The sequence below is a fragment of the Elephas maximus genome, chromosome 14 (genome assembly GCF_024166365.1).
Source record: "Elephas maximus indicus isolate mEleMax1 chromosome 14, mEleMax1 primary haplotype, whole genome shotgun sequence".
Lineage (NCBI taxonomy): Eukaryota > Metazoa > Chordata > Mammalia > Proboscidea > Elephantidae > Elephas > Elephas maximus.
Genome location: NC_064832.1, coordinates 1,352,450 through 1,376,832, shown reverse-complemented (window position 1 = coordinate 1,376,832; position 24,383 = coordinate 1,352,450). Strand labels below are relative to the sequence as shown.

Here is a 24,383-nt window from a genome sequence, read left to right as displayed (position 1 = left end):
ATCTATCACCCCTGTAAATTCGTCACTTATATGTCTCTGATGAAAAATTATATCCAATATAGAACCCCATATGTTTTATAGGTGATTTTTTTTGATCTGACAGATATTAAGAAAACTTCTTTTTTAAAAAAGACATTAGACATTTCGGTGCTTGTGCACAGAGTGGACAGAAGGGAGAGCCCAAGAAGAGTCTTTTCTTTTTCTTTTTTTTTTAAATGGCTTTCTTTCACTTATCCTGGACATGAAAATGTTCAACAGTTTAACCTCAGTTCATTCCCCTAAACATCTGTGGAGTCTGCTCCCTGAGCTTGCAAGCCACTGTCACTATTGTGTTTTTAACCTTTAAAATATCTCATTTAGCTTAAAGTGTTGATCCTCTCCCCTGTCTTCCTAACTCCAAACATCTAAAAAAACATTCTCAGCACATTTAACAGATCAATCTTTATAAAATAAAAATCTGATCACATTGTGAAAAATCAGCCTCAGAATCATCTACAGCCCATGTTTCTAGACTATCCCATGTGATTTAAAAAGTTATTTTAGGTACAGACACATGAAATTTTTATCTCAGTAATGTATTCACACTACATTTTCAGGTCTATAGACCAATCAGATTAAGTCGTAATACATTTTAGGTCATAAAAGCTTTTTATGATTTGAAGCTGCCTCTTTTTCTTCCCTTGTTACATACTACCATGAGTGAGGCAAGCTTTCCCTCCAAGGGGAGCTAACCCTTGTTGATAACTCACTGTGGGCCAGGTTCTGATTTAAAAATGCTTTATACATACTGCCTCATTGCATTCTCAAAATAAACAACAAGTAAGGACTATTATTGTATCTATTTCATAAATGGAGAAACTTAGCAACAGAGTTTTAAAATTTGGCCGGGCTCACATGTTATCCTGGGTTTATATCTGGCTGACTGGCTTAAAAGCCTACATTCCCCTTATCAAGCTAGTGACACTTGAACTAGGAAGTAGTGCCTCAAACATTGTGCATATTGTTATACACATGCCTATAACACCATTTTACTCTTTTTTTCCTATATATCACAACTGTCATAAGAATTACCCTTTTTCGAGCTGCATTTCTGATACACTGAAATAATTAAACCTTCATTACTATAAGAACACAATTTTGTGTAGAGCTTTACCATAAGAGAAATCATACTGTTTGAGAACTGTTTGTTTCTTTGTCTCTCCATAGCAAGCTGTATCATTCTAAAGAAGACAAAAATTATAACTAGCGTAGTATATAAGACAAGGTATACCTATAATAAATGCATGTAAACTACACTTATCCAGGCAAATTTGTACAGGAAAAATTAATATATAACTAATTTTGTTTTCACGACCCTGAAGTTGCATATCTTTGGGATTAAAAGAAAGTTAAAATTTGTGAAAATTTGAAGGTGGAACTCTTAATATTAACACTGCGAGAATTTTAAAGAAAAAGTAGGGAAATGTATTGTGCTGAAAGACTTGTTTAAATGCTGTAAGAAATTTAACTTACTGAAAGGATAAATTAAGTAAACATGAAAAAAGGAACAAAAAATATATTCACTGTTTCTGTCAAGATTTTAGTTTTTTTCCTTATTTTTTGAAAAAAATGAAAACTTTTTTGAGTGTATCCTTGAAAGCTTGTTTCACTTGCTTGTTCCTAAGACTGTAAGTGAAGGGATTGAGTAAAGGGGCTACTGAGGTATAGATAACAGCTACATCTTTGGATAAAGTCACCCTTTCTTTTGCTGATGGCTTCATGTAAATGGAGACACAGCTACCATAAGTAAGGGAAACTGCAGTCATGTGGGAAGAACAAGTGGAAAAAGCTTTTGTTCTTTTCCGAGCAGAGGGAATTTTTAGAATGGTCTTGATTATATATGTATAGGAAAAAATTACTAAGAGTAGTGTGACCACTAGTGTTATAACTGCTGAAACAAATGAAATCATTTCTAGGAAGTGAGTGTCTGTGCAAAAATCTGCAGGATAGGAGAAGTGTCACACATGAAATGATCAACTACTTTGGAAGCGCAGAATTCCAGCTTTAGTCCCAAGACCAACGGTGGAAAGGTAATCAGAAAGCCAGCTGTCCATGAACTGAGTAGACGTTGGTAGCACACTTTGCTTCTCATAATGACTGAGTAATGCAGGGGTTTGCAGATGGCTGTATAGTGGTCATGGGACATGGCAGCCAGAAGGTACAACTCTGTAACTCCTGACAAAAGTAAAAGAATACTTGAGATGCATAACCATTGTAGGAAATGATTTTGTTTTTAGTCACAATAGTTGTCAAGAATCTAGACAACAATCTAGAGTTGTTGTCAGTAAGATTTCTAAGAAGGAGAAATTTTGTAGGAAGAAATACATTGGAATCTTGAGGTGAGGATGCAGTAGGGTGAGGAGGATGATGGATAAGCTCCCCATCACACTCAAAATGTAGTTGAGAAAGAGAAATATAAAAATCACAATTGGTAACTGTGGGTCATCTGTGAGTCCCAAGAGAACGAATTCTATCTCCCTTTACTGGTTCTTCATTTCAGTTTTGAGACCTATTAAACTGACATTAGGAAACAACTCCAAAAGCAGAAAAACAATTTTTTTAAAGCTACTTCAGGAAAAAAATCTGATATCCAGAAATGTAAACAAGTGTAAATATTTGCTGCAGTTTAACAAGGCAGATGATACCTAAAATTATAGGGTAGGTCAACCAAAGCATTCTCTATGTATCTTCTGTGTGTGTTTAATAAATTACTGCAAAAAAAAAAAAAAAAAGCCTTGTAACATCTAGGCAGCTTTTTCAGTGTCAATTTACAATGTATGTTCAACAATTTTTATTTTATGAATTTTTTAAAAATTGATGAAACGTATAGAAATATTTCCTTAACTACAATTGAATTTCTCCAATATATGCCATTAATTCTTTAGTTCCAATGCAGTACTGCTCCATTGTTCCTTTGACTTATTTTCTTCAATTACCATTTTTCTAGTTCCAAATCATTAGTCTTCTCATAATCATTTAAACTTATCATTTTGAAATATCTTCAAGATACAGTTAGTAATTTCAAAATTCTAAACAACTTGGGAGAAAAACCGTAGCTACAGGAAAAATAAAACAAATCAAAATCAATTATTTTCTGACTTGATCTTTGCCTTGGATTCAGGTAATTTGTAAATTCTTAAATAATATTTTTTTCCCTGTTTGAGCCGACCACGATAAATAATTTTGTCTTTTTAGTATAAATATGAGGATGATTTTAATAACTAGTTGTTTTAATAACTAGAAGTAATTTAATAAAATCATTTTGTTATTCAAAGACTAGTATAGAAGTGGTAGTCAATAGTCACTTATGATGCTAACTATATTGTTTTTGGCACTCAATGTCATTGTTCTTAGGTCCATAAATAAGACTTTTCTCTACAGACGAATAGGCCTAAATTGCTGACTGGATACATTATGTTCAGTAGATGATGGCCTTTTATAGATGTCTAGGACAGAAAAGAGAGCTTTTCTCTTTATTTGAAGGAAGATATTGAGTTGCTATCCAAGCATTCATCTATGTTTAATGTCAAAGTTAATTTACAGGTTTCATATGGTATTTAAATAAATGCATTTGCAAAACACTTTCCTTATTCATTTTAAAATCATTCCATGGGTTATTAATGTATGCTTTCCACATGAATAAAAATAATTTCCATGTGAATAAAAATAATTTAATCTATTCCTGCATATAAGAATTTTATTAGTTTTCCCTGAATTTCATTTTTCTCACTTTCTACTCAATGCAATAAGCACATCTATTTTCTTATAAGAATTTTGTTTTGTGTTTTAAATGATAACTATTGAAAAAAAAAAGTACAGTGCTCCTATTTCCAAGTGGCTTTTTTCCCAATATTTTATAGGTAGTAGTCCCTTCTTTCTCCATTTTGCTCCGGAAAAGAGAGTGACAGCAAGAGAGATATTGATGAAAAATTCCTAAGTATTGATTTGTGTAAATCTCAAAACCAGAACACAAGAATAGTAGCAATTTTTCTTCTACTCCTTGACTACTGAAAGGATGAGAAGCTGAGTGATCATGAGTGTTTATTTATCAAATATGTATATCTGCACTGCCATTTCTTTAATCTCAGTTTTGCTCTAACTCAGTGGGAAAGGAGACTCTCTGAGTCAGTCAAACAATTTTTGTAACATCACGTGTCTAGGTGACAAGTCTATATGCTGCTTTCTTAAAAACCTGCAAAACAGAAGCTATTTTTACTCTTCAAAATCTGCTGAACGATCATAGTTACATATAGTAAAAAGCCTATAATGCTACAGTTTATATCAGTTCCTATATAATCAGGCAGCTTTGAATACTGCATCTACACAGAGCATGTATGATGATCCAGATGCCAATGGTTATAACTATTGTACTTGTAGAACTACCTTCACCTATGATCTAGGTGACTTGCCGTATGCAGGATTTATTGATTTCCCTTCTCCTTTAAGGACATATGCTATATAAAAAAAGTCAAATAATAGATGTTGAATATTATTGCATTTATAATATTAGAAAACATTCCACTATTTGCATAAGAAATTTAATTCCAATGTTTTACGTGGGAAGGATTCAAAGCAGAGGGGAGATTTGGAAAGTATATGTATCTGTTAATATCTCCCAATATTACATACACTACAAAAATCACAGAACCTAGATATTGTAGAAAATTCAACTAGAATGCCCTTTCTGGTTACCAAATAGAGGTTTTCTGATTTTTTTCCTTAAATATTTAAACTTAAATGAAAATGATGCTCTACGAGAAGGGCATTTTAGGAAAGGTCTCAGGTTAAACAACCCACTCTTCGTAGCAAAGAATGACTCTGTTTACAATTGTCCACTAACAAAAGCCACACTTTTATCAATTTGCTCATAAAAGACTCAGGGGAATTAATTGAAATAAAGGGAAGACAGAAAAAGAAATCTCCTGTGGAAACTGGTGTTCAGGACCTACCACTTACATCAAGAAAAAAAAAGCCACAAAGCTGTATATTGATTTAAATACAAAGCTGAGGGAACACTCTCCCAAAAGATAACTAGAAACGATTGAAACTCTATATGGGATGCCAACAAGATTTCGATATTCCACTCCCCCAGAGCTATATGGGAGCCCTGGTGGCACAGTGGTTAAGAGCTTGGCTGTTAGCCAAAAGGTCGGTGGTTCAAATCCACCAGCCGCTCCTTGGAAACACTATGGGGCAGTTGTACTCTGCCCTATAGGGTCACTGTGAGTCAGAATCTACTCAACAGCAACCAGTTTCGTTTTTTGGGTTTTGGGGCTATATGAGTCGTTCTACTGGTCAGAGACCTTATTTCAAACAGGAGATTTCTCTTGCCTTCATTAGGCAATGTATTAAGATTCCACTAACTTGATTGTGGCCCACCCTAAGGCTTGAGAAGGAGGATTTAAATGGCTCCTATTAATTCTTATTTCTATTCTGAAACCATCTTAAACTGAAAACTTACAAATACAGAGCAAGAAATTTTTTGTTTTTTTCCTGAATCATTTGATGCCCTATCTCCTGCTCAACACTGCAGTGTGCATTCCTTACAAAAAGAAAATATCTACTGTATAATAACATGAATCCGTTTCTAATAAATATTAGAACAGTAACACACTAACATTGATATATTAATAACATCCAATATCCCAATCCTGTTCAATTTTTACAAGTTTATAGAGGTATAAATAGCTCAGAGTTATGTTTTCATTTGATTAGCATGACTTTAATTTCATTTAATACAGAATGGCTTTTCAGTCTTTCCTTAACTTCCTTGCATGTTGGAGATTACTTTTTGGTAAGCCTGTATAATGTCCCTTGATTTGTGTTTTTCTGAGGTTTTACCTCATTAAAAAAAAAATTCCATTAATTTACTTTTTGGCACCAGAATCACGGAAGTGATTCTATTTTTTCATTGAGTCCTATCTCTTGCATAACGTGGTGATTGACAGACTTCTCCACCATAAAAGTAATATTTTATATTTGTAATTAATAAGCATTTTGTGGGAAGGTACTTTGAATACTCTGGATAAAGCAATCTTCATAACACTTTCAACTTACTCATTAATTACGTAATATCATTATGTACTCATGGTTTCCAATTTTATTTATTAACAAATATGTCAATCATCTATGTAGCTTGTATATTTAATTTTTTTACCTCAATTTTTACTTTAATTTCAATTGGTCCCATTTTTTAAAAAATTCCTGCTGTTCAATAGTCTTATATATGTACTTAAATATCCTGGGAAAAGTTTCTTTCATCAAACTATTAAACATTCTTCAGTATAGTTTGTGTGAATTCTTTCAAATTCTTTAGTTTTTATGAGTCTATTCAGCAGTTATTGTTTCTGCTTGCTATTACTTGATGACCTCTAAAACATAATATAAGGTATTTTATTGTGAAGTCACATTATTTAGAATTTATCCGTGTCTATATTTCAGTAGGATTGTCATTAGAAGTTTGTGAGGCAGTGGTATTAAGTTAATGAGAGTGAAACAACTAGAATGGAAATAATGACAATGTTGACAAAATGTGAAGAATGTAACAATGTCGCTGAATATTATCTATAGAAATTTTTTAAATGGAAGTGTGTTTTGCTATGTATATTTTTACCAAAAATGTGATAAAATATTTTTAAAAGCTGGTTCAGCTATATTACTATAAATCAGTATAGATATTTTTCATAATGACAAAAAGTTATATTCATCAAGAAGATAGAACAGTTCCAAATTGGTATGCACAATGTCAAAGTATTGGAAATTAGAAATTCACAGCACCACAAAGAGAATAAAAAAAAATCCATAGGAATTTTGGAGATTTAAATAGCTCAGTAATTATGTACAAAGCAAAAATAAAATAAAGGTATAGAATATTTAAATTATGTGATTAATGAACTCAACCAAGTTGAACTAACTAGAACACTGTACTTAATGACACAACACTTATAATTTTCAAATGTTCATGCAATTTTTATTAAAAATTTGACTATATGCTAGGCCATAAAATAAGACTCAACTAATTTCAGATAATTTAAGTTAAATAAAGCATATTTTCTGACATCATAGAATTTAAAAAAATTATACCAGTAGAGTTGTAAATATAAATGAAATGGGCTGTTTTTAATAATATTCAAAGATAACTAGAAATCCAAATATGCATGAACATTTAGGCAATATACTTATAAATAATGAATAGGTTGAAAGTAAAATCACAATGGGAATTAGAATACTTACAATTGAATGAAATGAAAATAATAAAATTACGTATCAAAATATGTAAACGCAGGTCAAGTTAACATTCTAAGAAATTGTACGGCCTTAAATAAACACATGAGAACAGAGGAATAGGCTGAAAGTTCATCCATCTTGATGGATGATCTAAGTTTCCATCCCAAACATTTTTTAAAAATGGCAAATTACACTTTAATTTGAAAGAAGATAGAGAGCAGGAGAAACAAACAAAATAAAACACATACAATATATTAGGGAGTATTAATGGAGCTAAAATGTAGTTAATTATAAGAATAACAGAATACATATATGCACTTACGATAAAGAAAATGAAAATACATGTATCTGATATAAAAAACAGTGAGGTGATTTTACTTCTTAGTTTATAGATCTTATCACATAAGAGGACTGTTTGAAAACTTTATGACACTGGAATTGAAAATATTGATGAAATTGACTATTTATGAGGGAAGGACGTGGGGAAGTAACTTCCCATAGCTCTGTTCCATAAGTATAAAAGTTGTTACATGATTAACTATCTTCTCACTAAGAAATTTCATGTAGTTTTCCTATAAAGTGCCTAGTTCTTTGCTTTTATTGTCATTGTTTGTTTTATTGTTTTGTTTTGAAAAATTCTTGGAGCCCTGGTGGCACAGTCGTTAAGAGCTACAGATGCTGATAGGGAAGCCAACATGGTGCTATGGACAGAAGCACCATGCTGTCCCTCTGCAGCAAAGACCCCCAAAACTAAGTAAAACAGGCACCAATGTCAATCCTGGAACCCTAAGCATCAAATGAAGGGAAAGAATTTGATCAAGCACTGAATGGGATAAGAAACTGACAGAGAACAGAGAATGAATGAGAACTGTGGAGTGGAGGCTCCCTACCAGCTAAAGTGGCACAGATTCGCCATCTTGTACTATAACCACCAAGGAGTGCAGACAAAGAGTACAGGAAGGCAACTTCATAGGGCTCCCAACAGGAGTTAGAGCACTCAGCAAGCAGGGATACACGCTTTCCCACCCCTCACCCTTCTTCCTTCTACGTGGCCTCCTCCATTTTCCAGTGGGCTACAGTCACTCGGATGGAGAGACACCAGTTCACTGCTGCCCAGGTCCTCCCCGACTCCACCAGCTGGCTCCTTCAGTGCCGATTATTTTTGTTATTATTATTATTATTGCCTTTCTTTGTTTTTTTCTCTCTGTCTCCTTTCCTTCCTTTTATTTCTTCCACCCTGCCAGCCCCTTTGTTGTCCTCATCCTTTATTGACAAGCTATGCCACACTGCTGGGCCGGAGAGCCACTGGCACATCTTCCTCAGTTTTGTGCCACCCCCACTGGCCAGGTCTCTTAGCAACATTTTTTTTCCTGCTTCTCTCTCTCTCCCTACCTTCCTTTGCTTTCTCCCACTCAGATAGCCCCATGTGCCGTCCCCATCCCTTCTTGGTGGGCCGTATAACACTGTTCAGCTAGAGAGCTGCCAACATGGCCTCCCCAGTTCTGTGCTGCCCACACTGACTGGGTCTCTCAGTCCGTTTTTTTTTTTTTTTTCAAATTTTTCTCTATCTCTTCCTTCTTTCCCTATCTTCCACCCACCTAGACCCATGTGCTGCCCCCATCCCATCTTAACGGGTAGTGTTGCACCGCTGGGCTAGAGTGCCCCGGATCCATGCTGCTGCCATTGGCTGGCTCAGCACCATATTTTTTTGTTTTTGTTTCTACTCTCTCTCTTCCTCCTTTCCTGTTTCCCACCCATCTAGTCTTGTACAGTGTCCCTGCTCCTTCTCGAACAGTCTTACTGCACCACTCCGCTAGGGAGCCACCAGCACACAGCCTCCCTGGACCTACATTATCCCCACCAGCCAGCTCCCTAATCACAATGTTGTTTTAGTTTGTTTCCTTTGGTCTTTTCTTTTTTTCCAGTTTCTTCTCTCTCACCCCCTACCTCCTCTTCCTTTCTCCCACACACCTAGCCTTGTGTGCCACCCCCACCCTCTCTCAAAGAGTTGTGATGCACCCCCAGGCTAGAGCGACACTGGCACGCCGCTTCCCCAGTTCTGCATCATCGTCACCAACTGGCTTCCTCAGCACAATTTTTATTTGTTTTTGCTTTTTTTCCTTTTAGTAGTTGTTTTTTTTGTCTCTCTTCATTCCTTCTTTTTCTTTCTCCTGCCCACCTAGCCCTGTGAGCTGCCCCCTCCTTATTGACAGGCTTGCTGCACCACTTGGTTAGAGAGCCTTTGGCACACGGCCTCTCTGGGTCTGCACTACTCCCACAGGCTGGCTCCCTCAGCACCATATTTTTTCTTTTTCTTTCTTCTTCTCCCCTTTCCTTCTTCCTTCCACCTGGGCTCTGCACTGCCTCCACTCTTTCCTGACAGGCCATGCGACACCAGCCGGTGAGAAAGACATCAGCTTGTCATCACGCTGCTTCCACCCTGCCCCAACAGTAGGCTCCTTCAGCACCATATTTATTTTTGTTGTTGTTGTTTTGTTTCCTCTCTCTGTTTCCCTTCTTTCCTTTCCTTTCTCCAGTCCACCTAGGTCCATGCACTGCCCATGCACCTTCTCAACAGATTGAGCTAGGATCTCTCAACTAGAAAGTCACCAGCACATGGCCTCCCTGGGTATGCCCTGCCCCACCTGCTGAATTCCACCACACTGCCATTGTATTTACTTCTTTTTCTTTTGCCTCTCCATTTTTTGCTTTGTTTTGATTCTGTTTCTCTCTTATTTCTCTTCTTTCTGTCACCTGCTTAGTTCCACACATTGCATTCTCTCCTTTGCCTCCTGCCTATCTACACCACACACAAAGTGACGTACCCATGAGAGGCATCAGTCCAAATCCCTGGACCTCTGAACCACATCAGCACTTCCCTGTCAGCCCACGTTCATGTTGCAAATGATCCTTCCTTCTCTCCCCTCCCTAGTGGACCTTCCCAGCTGCATCATAGCTGAGCAACCAGCCTTGCCCACCTGGGCGAGGTGGTGAGAAGTATGCCCACAGACAAGCAACAAAACACACCCAGCCTGCCTGCTCAGATATAACCAAACAAAACAAAAAACAGGATGAAACAAGCAAATCTACAATCAATAAATGAAGAAAATAATTCCTGACTGTCCTGGAAACAACAGACAATATCAAAACATATTAAAAACAATAGGACGGGATGAGTCCAAAAAGCAACCAAAATAAAACACCACATGACCTCTGGTAGAAGTAAAGGCACTGGAATTACCTCACAGGGAATTCACAAGTCTAATATTCAGGACTCTCCAAGAGATTAAGAAAGAGATGAAGGAAAAGGCAGACAAGACTAAGGAAAAAATAGACAAAATTATGGAAAATACAGACAAAAATCAGGAAAAACACAAAGCAAAGGGAGAATTTGGGGAAACAATACAAGAGCAAAATGTCAAAATAAATAAACAATTAGAAATCATACAAAAACAGCAATTAGAAATCCAGAAGACAAAATAATTTTAGAAATGGGCAGTGCAATAGAAGGTTTTAGGAGCAAATTTGAAACAAGGGAACACAAGATCAGTGAAACCGAAGACAAATCCTTGGGTACCACTTTGTTTGAAGAAAAATCTGAAAAAAGAATAAAGAAAACCCGAGAACCATGTGGGATACAAACAGAAGCAAGAATTTCTGAGTGACAGGAATTCCAGAACAGGGGCAGAAAATGGAAAACACAGAGAAAATCACTGAAGGCTTGCTGACAGAAAGCTTCCCTAATATAATGAAAAATGAAAAGCTGACCATCCAAGAAGCTCAAAAAAAGCACATATAGAATAGACTTCAAAAGAAAGTCATCAAACCATATTGTAATTATACTTGCCAAAACAAAAAAAACAAAAAAGAATCCTGAGAGTAGTTGAAAAAAATGAAAAGTCACATACAAAGGGGATACTATAAGACTAATCTCTGATTACTAGGCAGAAACCATGAAGGCAAGAAGGCAATGGGATGACATATAAAAACTTAAAAGAAAATTTGTCAACTAAGAATAATACATCCTGCAAAATTCTCACTCAAATATGATGGTGAAATTAGGAAATTTCCAGATAAACAGAAATTAAGGGAATATGTCAAAACCAAACCAAACTTACAAGCATTATGAAAAGGAGTCCTTCAGTTAGCGAACCAACGACATCAGACAACAACCTGAATCTAGGACACAGGAGAGTATCAGCCAGGTGCCAACCTAGCTGATGAGCACTAAAGGACAAAAGAAAACTAAAAGATGTACAACAGGGAACAAGGGAAGTCAATCTGCAAATGACAACAACATCAGAACAATAAAAGTGAGAATAAACAGTGTAGGTACACGATTTTCAAATGGAAAGGAAGTCAAGGTGATATCATGTAATAAAAGACTGGTTTAAACTTAGGAAGATGGTGTAAATTTTAAGATAATCACAAAGAAAGTTAATAAACCTACTCATTAAAATAAAGAAGAAAAAGATAAAGTTTCAGTGTCATGGATTGTATTGTGTCCTCCCAAAATATGTCAACTTGGCTATGTATTCCCAGTATTGTGTGATTGTCCACCACTTTGTCATCTGATGTGATTTGCCTATGTGTTGTTAATGAGATGAGATTAGTATCAGTTAATGAGGTTTTTTTTTATTAGTAGCAGTTATGTTAATGAGGCAGGACTCAATCTATAGGAAGAGTTTGTGTCTTAAGCCAATCTTTTTTGAGATATAAAAGAGAGAGAGAGAGATGGCAACCTCATACTACCGTGAAAGCAGCACCGGGAGCAGAGAGTGTCCTTTGGACCCAGGGTCCCTGTGCTGAGAAGCTCCACGACCAGGGAAGATTGATGACAAGAACTTCCCTCCAGAGCCAACAGAAAGACAGAAAGCCTTCCTCTGGAGCTGACGCTCTGAATTTGGACTTCTAGCCTACCAGGCTGTGACAGAATAAACTTCTGTTTGTTAAAGCCATACATTTGTGGTATTTCTGTTAGCAGCACTAGATAACATAGACACTCAATAAACATAAAATCTATGAAAGTGAGAGACATGAAAAAAATCCACAAACAAAAGGAATTCAGTACAGGAGAGAAAGAGGTATGAAGAAAACATCTGCACCACACACACACAAAAAAAAGCACTACAAAATGACAGCAATAAACTCATACCTATCAATAATCATACTGAATGTAAATGGCTTAAATGTACTTGTAAAGATACAGAGAGTGACAGAATGGGTTAAAAAACAAAATTATCAACATGCTGTCTACAAGAGGCACACCTTAGAAATGAAGACATAAATATATCAAAAATGAAAGGATGGAAAATAATATAGTAGGCAAATGACAAACAAAAATGGAGCAGGAGAGGCAATATTTATCTCAGATAACATAGACTGCAAAACAAAAATCATAAAAGATAAGGTAGGACATTAGGTAATGATTAAAGGGACAATCCACCATGAGGACATAACAATAATAAATATCTACACAAGCAATGACATGGGTCCAAAAACATAAAACAAACTCCAACAACACTGAAAAGAAATTTACAGCTTCACAATAATAGTAGGAGTCTTGAACACACCAGTTTTGGTAAAGGACAAAACATCTAGAAAGAAACTCAACAAAGATACAGAAGACTTAAAGGCCACCATCAACCAACATAACCTCATAGACATATACGGAGCAATCCACCCAACAGCAGCAAAGTACATGTTATTTTCCAATGCACATGGAACGTTCTCCTGAATAGACCTCATCTTAGGGCACAAAGCAACCTTAAACAAAACCCAAAACACTGAGATAATACAAAGCACCTTATCTGATCACAAAGCAACCAAAGTAGAAATTAATAAAAAGAAGAACAAGGAAAAAATCAAATATATGGAACTAAATAACAACCAGCTTAAAAACCAGTGGGTAATACAAGATATCAAAGAGAGAATTAAAAAAAATTCAAAGTCTCAAATGAGAATGGAAACCCATACCAAAACCTTTGGGACACAGAAAAAGCAGTGCTCAGAGGTCAATAGGGATAGATGCACACATCAAAAATGAAGAAATGGACAAAATCAAAACACTAGCTATACAACTTGGACAAACGGAAAGAGAAGAGCAGGAGAAGTCCACAGCCATGAAAAGAAAGGAAATAATAAAAATCAGAGAGAAGTGAATGAAATAGAAAATAGAACGGAGCAACAAAACCAAAAGTTGGTTCTATCAAAGGATCAACAAAATCAACAAACCATTGGTCAAATTGACAAAAGAAAAACAGTTGAAGACAAAAATAACCCAAATAAGAAATAAAACGGGGGACATTACAACAGACTTAACTGAAATAAAAAGGTTCATGACAGAATACTATGAAATCTATACTCCAACAAATTTGAAAACCTAGAGGAAATGGGCAAATTTCTAGAAACACACTATCTTCCTAAACTAACATAAACTGAGGTCTAAAATCTGGACAGACCCATAATGAGAAGAGATTGAAAAGGTAATAAAAAAAACTTCCAGTAAAAAAGAGCCTTGGCTCAGATGGCTTCACTGGAGAATTCTACCAAACATTCAAAGAAGAATTCACAGTAGTACTACTAAACCTTTTCAGAACATACAAAAGGAAGGGATACTTCCTAACTGACTCTATGAAGACAGCATAACCCTGATACCAAAATCAGGCAAAGACACCACAAAAAAAGGAAAATTACAAGCCAATATCTCTCATGAATATAGATGCAAAAACTCTCCACAAAATTTTAGCCCATAGAATTCAGCATCATTTTAAAAAAAAAAAAAAACCTTGACCAAGTGGAATTCATACCAGCTATGAAAAAAAAAATTTTTATGCAACAATGATTCAACATTGGAGAAACAGTCAATGTGATCCACCACATAAATAAAACAAAAGAATCACATGGTCATCTCAATAAAAAAAAAAAAAAATTATCTCAATAGACTCAGAAAAGTCATTTGATAAAGTATAACACCCATACCTGATAAAAACTCTCAATAAAATAGGTATAAAAAGGAAATTTCTCGACATAATAAAGGGCATCTAAACAAAACCAACAGCCAACATCATTCTCCACAGTGGCTGAAAACATTCCCCCTGAGAACAGGAACAAAACAAGGATGCGCTTTATCACTACTGCTATTAAACATTGTGCTAGAAGACCTACCTACAGCAATAAGAAAAAGAAATAAAGGACATACAAATAGGCAAGGAAGAAGTAAAACTATCCCTATTTGAGGATGATATTATACTGTACACAAACATCCTCAAAGATACACAAGAAAACTACTGGAACTCATAGAAAAATTCAGCAGTATAGCGGGATACAAGATAAACATACAAAAAAAGTTGGATTCCTAAACACCAATAAAAAGAACATGGAAAAGAAAATGAGTAAAGCAATACAATTTAATATAAGTCCTAAAAAAATAAAATGCTTAGGCATAAATCTAACCAGGGATATATAGGACATATACAAAGAAAACTACAAAATCCTACTGCAAGAAACCAAAAGAGACCTACATAAATTCAAAAACATACCATGTACATGGATAGGTAGACTCAACATTGTGAAAATGTCGATTCTACCCAAAGCAATCTGCAAGTACAATGCAATGCCAGTCCAAAAGCATTCTATAACAAGATGGAAAAACTAATCATTACATTTATTTGGAAAGGTAGAGGCCACAGATAAGTAAATCACTATTGAAGAAGAAGAATAAAGCAGGAGTCCTCATACTATTTGACCTCAGAAACTGCTCTACAGCTACAATAGTCAAAACAGCCTGGTATTGGTACAATGACAGACACAGTAATCAATGGAATTGAATCAAGTATGCAGATGTGAATCCATCCACCTATGGTCAACTAATCTTCAACAAAGGCCCAAAGTCCACTAAATGGGGAAAAGACAGTCTTTCTAACAATTAGTGCTGGAAAAACTAGATGTCCATCTGTAAAAAATGAAACAGGACCCATACTTCACACCATACAAAAAACTAATTCAAAATAAGTCAAAGACCTAAATAAGAAATCAAAAGCTATAAAGATTATAGAAGAAAAAAGGTCAACGCAAGAGTCCCTAATACATGGCATAAATGGCATACAAACCATAACCAACAATACACAAACACCAGAAGATAAGCTAGTAACTGGAATCTTCTAAAAATTAAACACTTATGCTCATTAAAAGATTTCACCAACCCAGTAAAATGAGAACCTACAGACTTGGAAAAAAAATTGGCCATGACGAGTCCAACAAAGTTGCAATCTCTAAATTCTGTAGGAAAATCCAGCACCTCTACAACAAAAAGACAAGTAAACCAATTAAAACATGGACAAAGTATATGAACAGATACTTCTCTAAAGAAGACATTCGCATGGCTAATAGACACATGAGAAAATATTTGCAATCGCTAGCCATTAGAGAAACATAAACGAAAACTACAATGAGACACCATCTCACCCCAACATTACTGGCACCAATCAAAAAAAAAAAACAGAAATTAACATATTCCAGAGGTTGCAGGGAGATTGGAACTCTTATGCACTGCAGGTGGGAATGCAAAATAGTACAACCATTTAGGAAAAAGATATGGTGGCTTCCTTAAAAAACTAGAAATAGAAATACTACATGATCCAGCTATCCCACTTCTAGGAATATATCCTAGAGAAATAAGAGCCATCATACAAACAGACATATGTGCACCCATGTTCATTGCGACATTATTAACAATAGGGAAAAGATGGACACAACCTAAGTGCCCATTAATGGAAGAATGGATAAACAAACTATGGTACATACACAAATGAAATACTATGCAATAATAAAGAACAATGATGAATCTGTGAAACATCTTACAACATGGATGAATCTGGAGGACATTATGCTGAGTGAAATTCAATCATGAAAGAACAAATACTGCATGAGATCACTGTTAGAAAAACTCATGGAAAGGTTTACACACAGAAAGAAACTATGATGGTTACGAGGGAGAAGAGTAGGGAGGGAAAATCACTAAACAATAGGTAAGTGGTAAATTTGGTGAAGGGTCAGATAGTACACAATGCTAGGAAAGTCAGCACAACTTGACCAAGGCAAGGCCATGGAAGCTTCATAGACACATTCAAACTCCCAGAGGAACGGAATGACTGGGCTAAGGGCTGGGGACCATAGTCTCAGGGGACATCTAGCTCAATTGGCATAACATGATTTATAAAGAAAATGTTCTATATTCTACTTTGGGGAGCAACCTCTTGGGTCTTAGAAACTTGTGAGCGGCTATCTAAGATACTTCTCTGGTCAAGAGAGAATGAAGAGAACGAAAGACACAAGGGAAAGATTAGTCCAAAGGACTAATGGACCACAAGTACCACGACCTCCACCAGACTGAGTTCAGCACAACTAGATGGTGCTCACCTACCTAGACCAGCTGCTCTGATAGGGATCACAATAGAGGGTCCTGGACAGAGCTGGAGATAAATGTAGAACAAAATTCTAACTCACAAAAAAAGAGCAGACTGACTGGTCTGACAGAGAGGAATGGAAATAGAGAACTCAAGATTGAGAAGTGGACAGTGTTGACATGTCGTGGGGTTGGCAATCAATGTCACAAAACAATATGTGTATTAATTTTTTAATGAGAAGATAATTTGCTCTGTAAACCTATAGCACAATAAAAAAAAAAAGGTCTATAATGACAACAACAACTCAAAAGATTAGATAGGAATCTTAGGGAACAGTGAGTTTATGTTGATGGGGGAGAAAGAACCCAGAAAATGAGGGTGAGAATGGTTGCACAACTCCAAGAATGTAATCAATGTCACTGAATTGTACATGTAGGAACTGTTGAATTGGTGTATGTTTTGCTAGGTATATTCCCAATGACAATAACAAAATAATTAAAACAAAAAAGAAGGAAAAAAAAAAAAAGAGCTTGGCTGCTAACGAAAAAGTTGGCAGTTCAAATCCAAAGCAGCTCCTTGGAAACCCTATGGGGCAGTTCTACTCTGTCTAGGGTCGCTATGAGTCAGAATCGACTCAAAGGTAACAGATTTTTTTTTTTTTTGGTTTATCACTTCAAAAATTGCCTCTCCTTTTTTTTTTTTTTTCCTTTTTCTTTCTGGAACCCCATTAATCCATCTGGTAGAAGTTCTCACCTTATTCTCTTTGTCTCTTACCCTCTTCCCTAGTTTTCCTTTAGTATTTCTCAAATATTCACTCTTCTGAGTTCTGTTCCAGTACACTAGCTCTTTTTTTCGCTGTGTTAATCTGCTCTTAAACTCCTCCACTGAGTTATTAAGGAGAGCTTTAAATATCAGATTTTTTTTCCTCAGTAATTCTAAGAACTTGAATCAAAATTACAATTCTTACTGTGATCTTTTGAATATATTAAGCATAGCTAATTTAACATTTGTGCCTTTTGAGTCTATTTTCTATAGCCACTCTTCCTCTGTTTTTATTGTTAGCTTTGTTTGATTTTATTTATATTGCTTTATCTGCTCATGTGCCAGGGTATTGTTTCTGATAGATAGGAGTTGTGTGACAAAGTTATAGAAATATACTGGTGTTTAGGGCAACGATATCTTCCTACAGAGATTTTATGCTTTTTTCTAGCAGATGATTAGGGACACTAATATTCAAAGGCATCTTAATCTAAATCCATGAATTGATGTAGTTTGAAGCTTTTCTTTAGGGTAAAGGCTATCTTCTCCCCACTCTTATTTCTATGACTTAACCTTTTAAATAAACTTTGAAAGTATAAATTGTTCTAGCTTCACAAACTTGGCAAGTCCTATACTCCAGTTTTTGTTCTTTTTTTTTTAACCTATTAGGAAGATTTCCTGATTTATCTGTTCAGCTACCTCGTCCATTATGGGCAGGGAAAAGTGACCTCCTTTCTGGGATTATCATTCTGAATTCTTTAATATATTGTATTTTAATCCTAAAATACTTTGTTTTTTTTTTACTTTCCAATATCTTCAATAAAATTTATTATTATTTTTGCTTTCCTGTTGTTTCTGTGCAAGGATTGTCCTGAACTGAGAGTGAATATACTTGTTATCTATATTTTCAGATCTACCCTGAGGATAAACAACTGAGCCAATGCATCTGAGGCTGAGCGAGTTTAAGAAACAGTTCTAGATGTCTTTATAATTAATCAAAGGGATGATATACCATTCCTTTGCCTAGTGTACTGTCATACAGCATAATTCTCATGAGAAAATTCACTTATGTGTACTTCCTCATTCATCTAAACTTGGATGCTGGTTCCTCTACTGTATTAATTTACAAAGATATGCAAAATGGAAATAGTGCCAAGCTGTTTTCATGTCTTTGTAAGAGGATGCTAAGAAAATTTTCTTCTGGGTTGGCATTGTGGTTGACTTTCCACAGCTATAAAAATCAAATGCTTAACCCTCATGTCTTAATTATCTTGTCCTGCTATAAGAGAAATACAATAAGTGGGTGACATTAACAAACACATTTATTTTCTCACATTTTAGGAGGCTAGACAGAAGTTTGAATTCAGGGCACCAGCTCTGGAGGAAGGCGTTCTATCTGTGTCTCTTCGAGGGGTAGGTCCTTGTCTCTTTTCAGCTTCTGTTCCTTGGTTCCTTGGTGATCTTCAAGTGGCATGGTATCTACCTTCTCCAACTATGCTTGCTATCCCTGGCTTAATCTGCTCTTTTATATCTCAAAAAAGATTGATTTAAGACACATCCTACATTATTGGAAAACCTGGTGGTACAGTGGTTAAGAGTTCTGTTTCTAACTAAAAAGTTGGCAGTTTGAATCCACCAGCCACTCCTTGGAAACCACGTGAAGCAGTTCTACTTTTTCATGTAGGGTTGCTGTGAGTCAGAATAGACTCAACGGCAATGTTTGTTTGTTTTTGCTACATTATTAACACAACGAAAAAACACATTCCCATATGGAATTATAACCACGGGTAGAGGGGTTAGGACTTGCAACAGATATTTTGGGGCAGACACAATTCAATTTATAACGCCCTACAGTCAAGATAATTTGGGGGTCAAGCAACCATTACAGAGCCAAATAACTGGCAGTTGGACAGATTCTGCTACCAGAAACCATTATCTAGAATCTCTCATTATTCCGTATGCAGTGGAGTTGCTAAAAGAGAAAGATTAATGGAACCATGTCATCATCAGCTTAGAAACGATTTTCCCTCCATTTTCTGTGAATGTTGCAACCTGACAATGACTCTCAAGGTCAAGTTTAAAAGGTCTTAGAGAACCAGATACATGAATACGCAGTGCTTCTGAGAATGACAGGCTTCTCTTTACAATGATTTGGTATATCACACCGTATTTGCTGCTCTGCCCTCTCAATTTGAGTAGAAGAGAAAGAGAATTTCAGAGAGACATTTGGGCACAGAGAGTGAGCAGAAGTGAAGTAGTCATTACAATTATTACTTGTTAAACCAAGAATGTGCAGGTTTCCCTTAGATCAATTAAACATCAGAAAAGAGAATCACACTTTAGGCATTTTGCAAGAACCCTTTCAAGTTTAGCTGCTTCCAGATTAAGGAACACTAATGCAATTTTCTATGTTGTGTATACTGGTGAGGGATTGGTTGTAGCACCGCAATTTGTGTGAAGTCCATTGAATTTACTCATATGCACCATATAGGAGTATCTGCATTTAGACACCCTCCCACAAAGATCCAATGTTAATCAAAAGAGATTTAAAGGAGCACCAGATAAATAAAAGGTGTTTGTCCTTTTCCATCTGTCTTCTGCCTTTGTCCCAATCACGAACTATCTCTGAGTAGAGAAGAGGCAATGAAAGGAGCCCGAGACTCCATCCAAATTTCAATGCCTGGCTGAAGCTAGTTGAATATGAAACTGATATTTTTCAATTGACCAGACTAAACTCAATGTGACTAGCAAGTAATGGCTTTACATGATATGAAATTAAGAGCTGGGAAAGAAATTTCACCTGTGCACAATAGATTGGAGTGCCTAAAAAAAAAAATTATATATATATATATATCTTATTTCACATATAAACAAAGTCATAGATTTGGAGCAAAACCTAAGCCCTTCATACTGTTGGATTCTTAAACACTAGTGTTACATTTGAATAACGTTTCTTACTTTTAAAAAATTAATCCATGTATATCTTTTATAGTTTCATCTCATGGTAAGCATAAAAAAAAAAAAAACCAGTGCTGTCGAGTCAATTCTGACTCGTAGCGACCCTGTAGGACAGAGTAGAACTGCCCCCTAGAGTTTCCAAGGAGCACCTGGGGGATTCGAACTGCCAACCCTTTGGTTCGCAGCTGTAGCACTTAACCACTATGCCACCAGGGTTTCCACAGTAAGCATATGGCATAAAAACTAAAGTATTATCATCTTTATTTAAAAAAAATGAGGACACTGAAGTTGGAAAAGCTAACATGCCTAATTTTCTTATGTTTTTATTGATGGTAAGTTGAAAGTTAGGTATCATAACTCAGTACTTCAATAACAGTCATTATTTAACCAGAAAAAAAGAACCTTATTGCTTATAATGTATTAAATAATTATGAATACACCAAATTTAACTCAATTTCAGATGGAACCCCAAATCTACGTACATGGATAAGTATTTTTCTTTTTGTCTATAGTTGCAGACTGTCGTTTACTTAGTTTGCTCAGAATGACAGCTATTGTCCCGGCATGCCAGATGCCAATCAAGTTTAAAAACATAAAATGTAGTCACGTAGAATGATTACTACATATGTCGTTAAAAAAAAAAAAGAACTGTTGCTGTCCAATGGCAACCCCATGTGCCTAAAAATCGAAATGTGCTTCATAGGGTTTTCAATGGCTTATATTTTGGAAGTAGATTTCCAAGCCTTTCTCCTGAAGCAGTTTTGGGTGGACTCGAATCTCCAACCTTTTGTTTAGCAGTAGAGTGCAGCATTAACAGTTTGTACCACCCAAGGAACCCACTATGTCATAGGAGTGTGCAAAAATAGTTAAGCTTTTATACTTGGTCTTGTGTGTAATACTTTTAAGTATTAACTAAATGTTAATTATTAATGGAATGTCTAGTTATGCAAGGCTTTGCAATGTAGCAAATATTCCCTTTATCTGCTGTCTCTATCATGACTGTAATCCTAATACATAAAAATAACAATGATTGTGCCTTCCTTATTGCTGTAATGTTTTTTCCAAATTCTGAATAATGTGGGCAAGCCTATTATATTTATAACCTTAATATTTTCATGTGCCTGTACAGTGTATTCTTCATAGAGATATTATGGAATTTTTATACAATTGGATTATAATCATCAGTTTACTTGTTTTCCTTACACTGGATATGAACAAGCACAAAAGTCATTATCATTTCCTACGTAGATACTGAAACTTGGGAATAAAGAGATGAATAAATACATGAATAAAAGGGACATGTAAAAGATCTCTGAGACTATTTAAATCACAGACAAGTGTAAGGTATCACCAAGACTTACAGGTTTTAAATTCCTCAGAGAGAAGTCACTATGTTCATTTCTCATATTGGAACGCATTGTGTTCCAGATCTTAAAAACATATAGATACATATAAAGACCAAAACTTATTTGAATTATACTAAGAATCTGCATAACAACACTTTTCATGATTTGACAAGTACTTCAAGTTTTTTATTTTATTTTCTTATACTTCACTTTGTAAGTAGTCTAGAATTTAACAATGAAGTCTGTTAAACAAAATTTTCTAGTCAACATAATTTGCGAGAACAAGAAAAAGAAAGTTTGAAATTGTAATTCTTCTAAAATATAGCCATTAATTAATGTTTTATATTTTAAGCCAGATGAATCATTATCACAACACTGTTCATATAACTTGTGCGGCTCATATAATTAAAATAATCATAAAACCAAAACCCGCTGCCGTCAATTCTGACTCCTAGCGACCCTATAGGACAGAGTACAACTGCCCCATAAAGTTTCCAAGGAGCGCCTGGCAGATTCGAATTGCTGACCTCTTGGTTAGCAGCCGTAGCACTTAACCAGTACGCCACCAGGCTTTCCAAAATAATGATAGTGTAGCCTAAATTTATTTTTGTAGTTTGCAACGCGGAACTTATATAATTTACAGAAAAATAGAAGTGAAATGTGTTTTAGTTTTAGTGCATTTACTCTGCATGTTTTAGAAAAACTATGAATATCTCCTAAGAAGTTTTAAAAACATGAAAATTTTATAAAAATTACTTAATATCATGATCAATATTTATCCAGAAAATGTACATTAAATTTCACAAAGTATAAAGCTCTGTATTCAAAGTGCAACACAATAGTATGTATTGAACTGAATTTAATGAACAATGATACAGAACGTGGAAATTCTATAAACATTACTGAAAACACTATCAATATTCACCCTGAAAATACACAAGAAATTACATACATTTGAAACACTACATTTGAAGTACGAAGCAATAATACCTGTGTCTTTTAAGAGCTGAGAAAATAAACAGAATTAAAACAACTTTACTCCATCTTAACTACAGTGTGCCTTCAAGGAAAATGTAAGGTTTTCAGAAAATTCAGTAGGAGAAATAAGCTTTACCATATTTTAAAATATGTTAATAGACACTGCATTAGAGAAACTCAGGCACAGCAGTTAAAGTGAAGGATTTGCAAAATATCAGATCAAATGATGTGACAGGTAAAGAGACTCTAAAAGAACAAGCATACCTGTACAAGCATCTATGAATTTCAGGTTTATATTTAATTGTTCTTTATACGCCCCCCCCAAAAAAACAACTGTTGGTGTGGAGTCGATTCCAACTCATGTCAACCACATGTATCTGTATTTTTCCTAAAAAAAAAAAAAAAAAACTCCCAATTTGTAGAAAACGCTATGTTCTGGAGGAAGTTTTCGAAGACTTGTTTTACTTCCTGGTTCCTCAGGGAATAAATGAAGGGGTTCTGCATGGGGGCAACAGAGGTGTTCAGAATAGCAACTCCTTTGGTCAATGATGCTTTTCTTTTGCAGAGGGATTGGCATACATGAAGATGCAGCTTCCATAAGAGATGGAAATGACAGTCATGTGGGAGGAACAAGTGGAGAAAGTTTTTTTTCTCTTACTGGAAGATGGGATTCTCAGAATAGTCCTGATGACACACATGTAGGACAAAATCGTTAATGCCAAAGTGAATAGCAAAGTAACCAAAGCCAAGTAAAAACCAATTACTTCTAGGAGCCATGTATTTGAGCAAGATAGTTGTAAGAGGGGAAAATAGTCACATGCAAAGTGATCAATGACTTGGGAAGCACAGTAAGCCGGGGGGGGAAGAAGCATAAAGGGTGAGAATATGGTCAGAAACCCTCTCAGCCACACACATGACACAAGCAGGGAGCAGAGTTTCCTGTTCATGGTGCTTGTGTAATGCAGGGGCTTGCAGATAGCCACATAGAAGTCATAGGACATGGCCATCAGAAAGTAAAATTCTGTCATTCTCATGAAAATAAAGAAGAGTTGAGCTGCACAGTTGTTATAGGAAATGGTCTTATCCCTGGTGATAATTGCACCCAGAAATCAAGGAATGCATACAGTTGTAAAGGAGATTTCTAGGAAGGAGACGTTCCGGAGGAAGAAATACATAGGTGTCTGTAGATGGCAGTCCACCGAGGTTAGGGTGGTGAGAGTCAGGTTTCCAGTGAAGCTTAATACATATGTGATAAATAGAAAGAGGAAGGTCACAATCTGAAGGTCAGGATCATCAGAAGGGCCTAGGAGGACAAGCTCTGTGACCACTGTGTAGTTATTCATTTCTCTCTCTCTCTTCAATTATTCTTCTTTTAATCCCATTTAGACAAAAATAGTATTAAGGGGAAGAGGTGAAAGATATAATTCATCATGATCAGCATCATCATCTCCAATATTCTAAAATATCCTGTATAATCCATGCAAATTTTTTCTTATTTTTAAGGTCTTGTTGGCATTCTTTTAATACACATTTATTAGTTCTTTTATATTAAAAATACAGTAGCAGATAGGAAATCTTCACACAACAAAGCACATCTTTGGGAGTCAATGAATAAAATAATTGTCATTTTATGTCCCATTTATGCAAACTGTCATTACAATTTTGTTGA

The 24,383-nt window shown here is 35.6% G+C and overlaps 2 pseudogenes; both read right to left on the bottom strand.

The window, feature by feature from the left end:
* Positions 1-1,592: 1,592 nt before the first annotated feature.
* LOC126058376 (olfactory receptor 6C6-like) lies at positions 1,593-2,534 on the bottom strand (annotated as a pseudogene).
* Positions 2,535-21,576: 19,042 nt separating this feature from the next.
* LOC126058375 (olfactory receptor 6C3-like) lies at positions 21,577-23,742 on the bottom strand (annotated as a pseudogene).
* Positions 23,743-24,383: the final 641 nt, after the last annotated feature.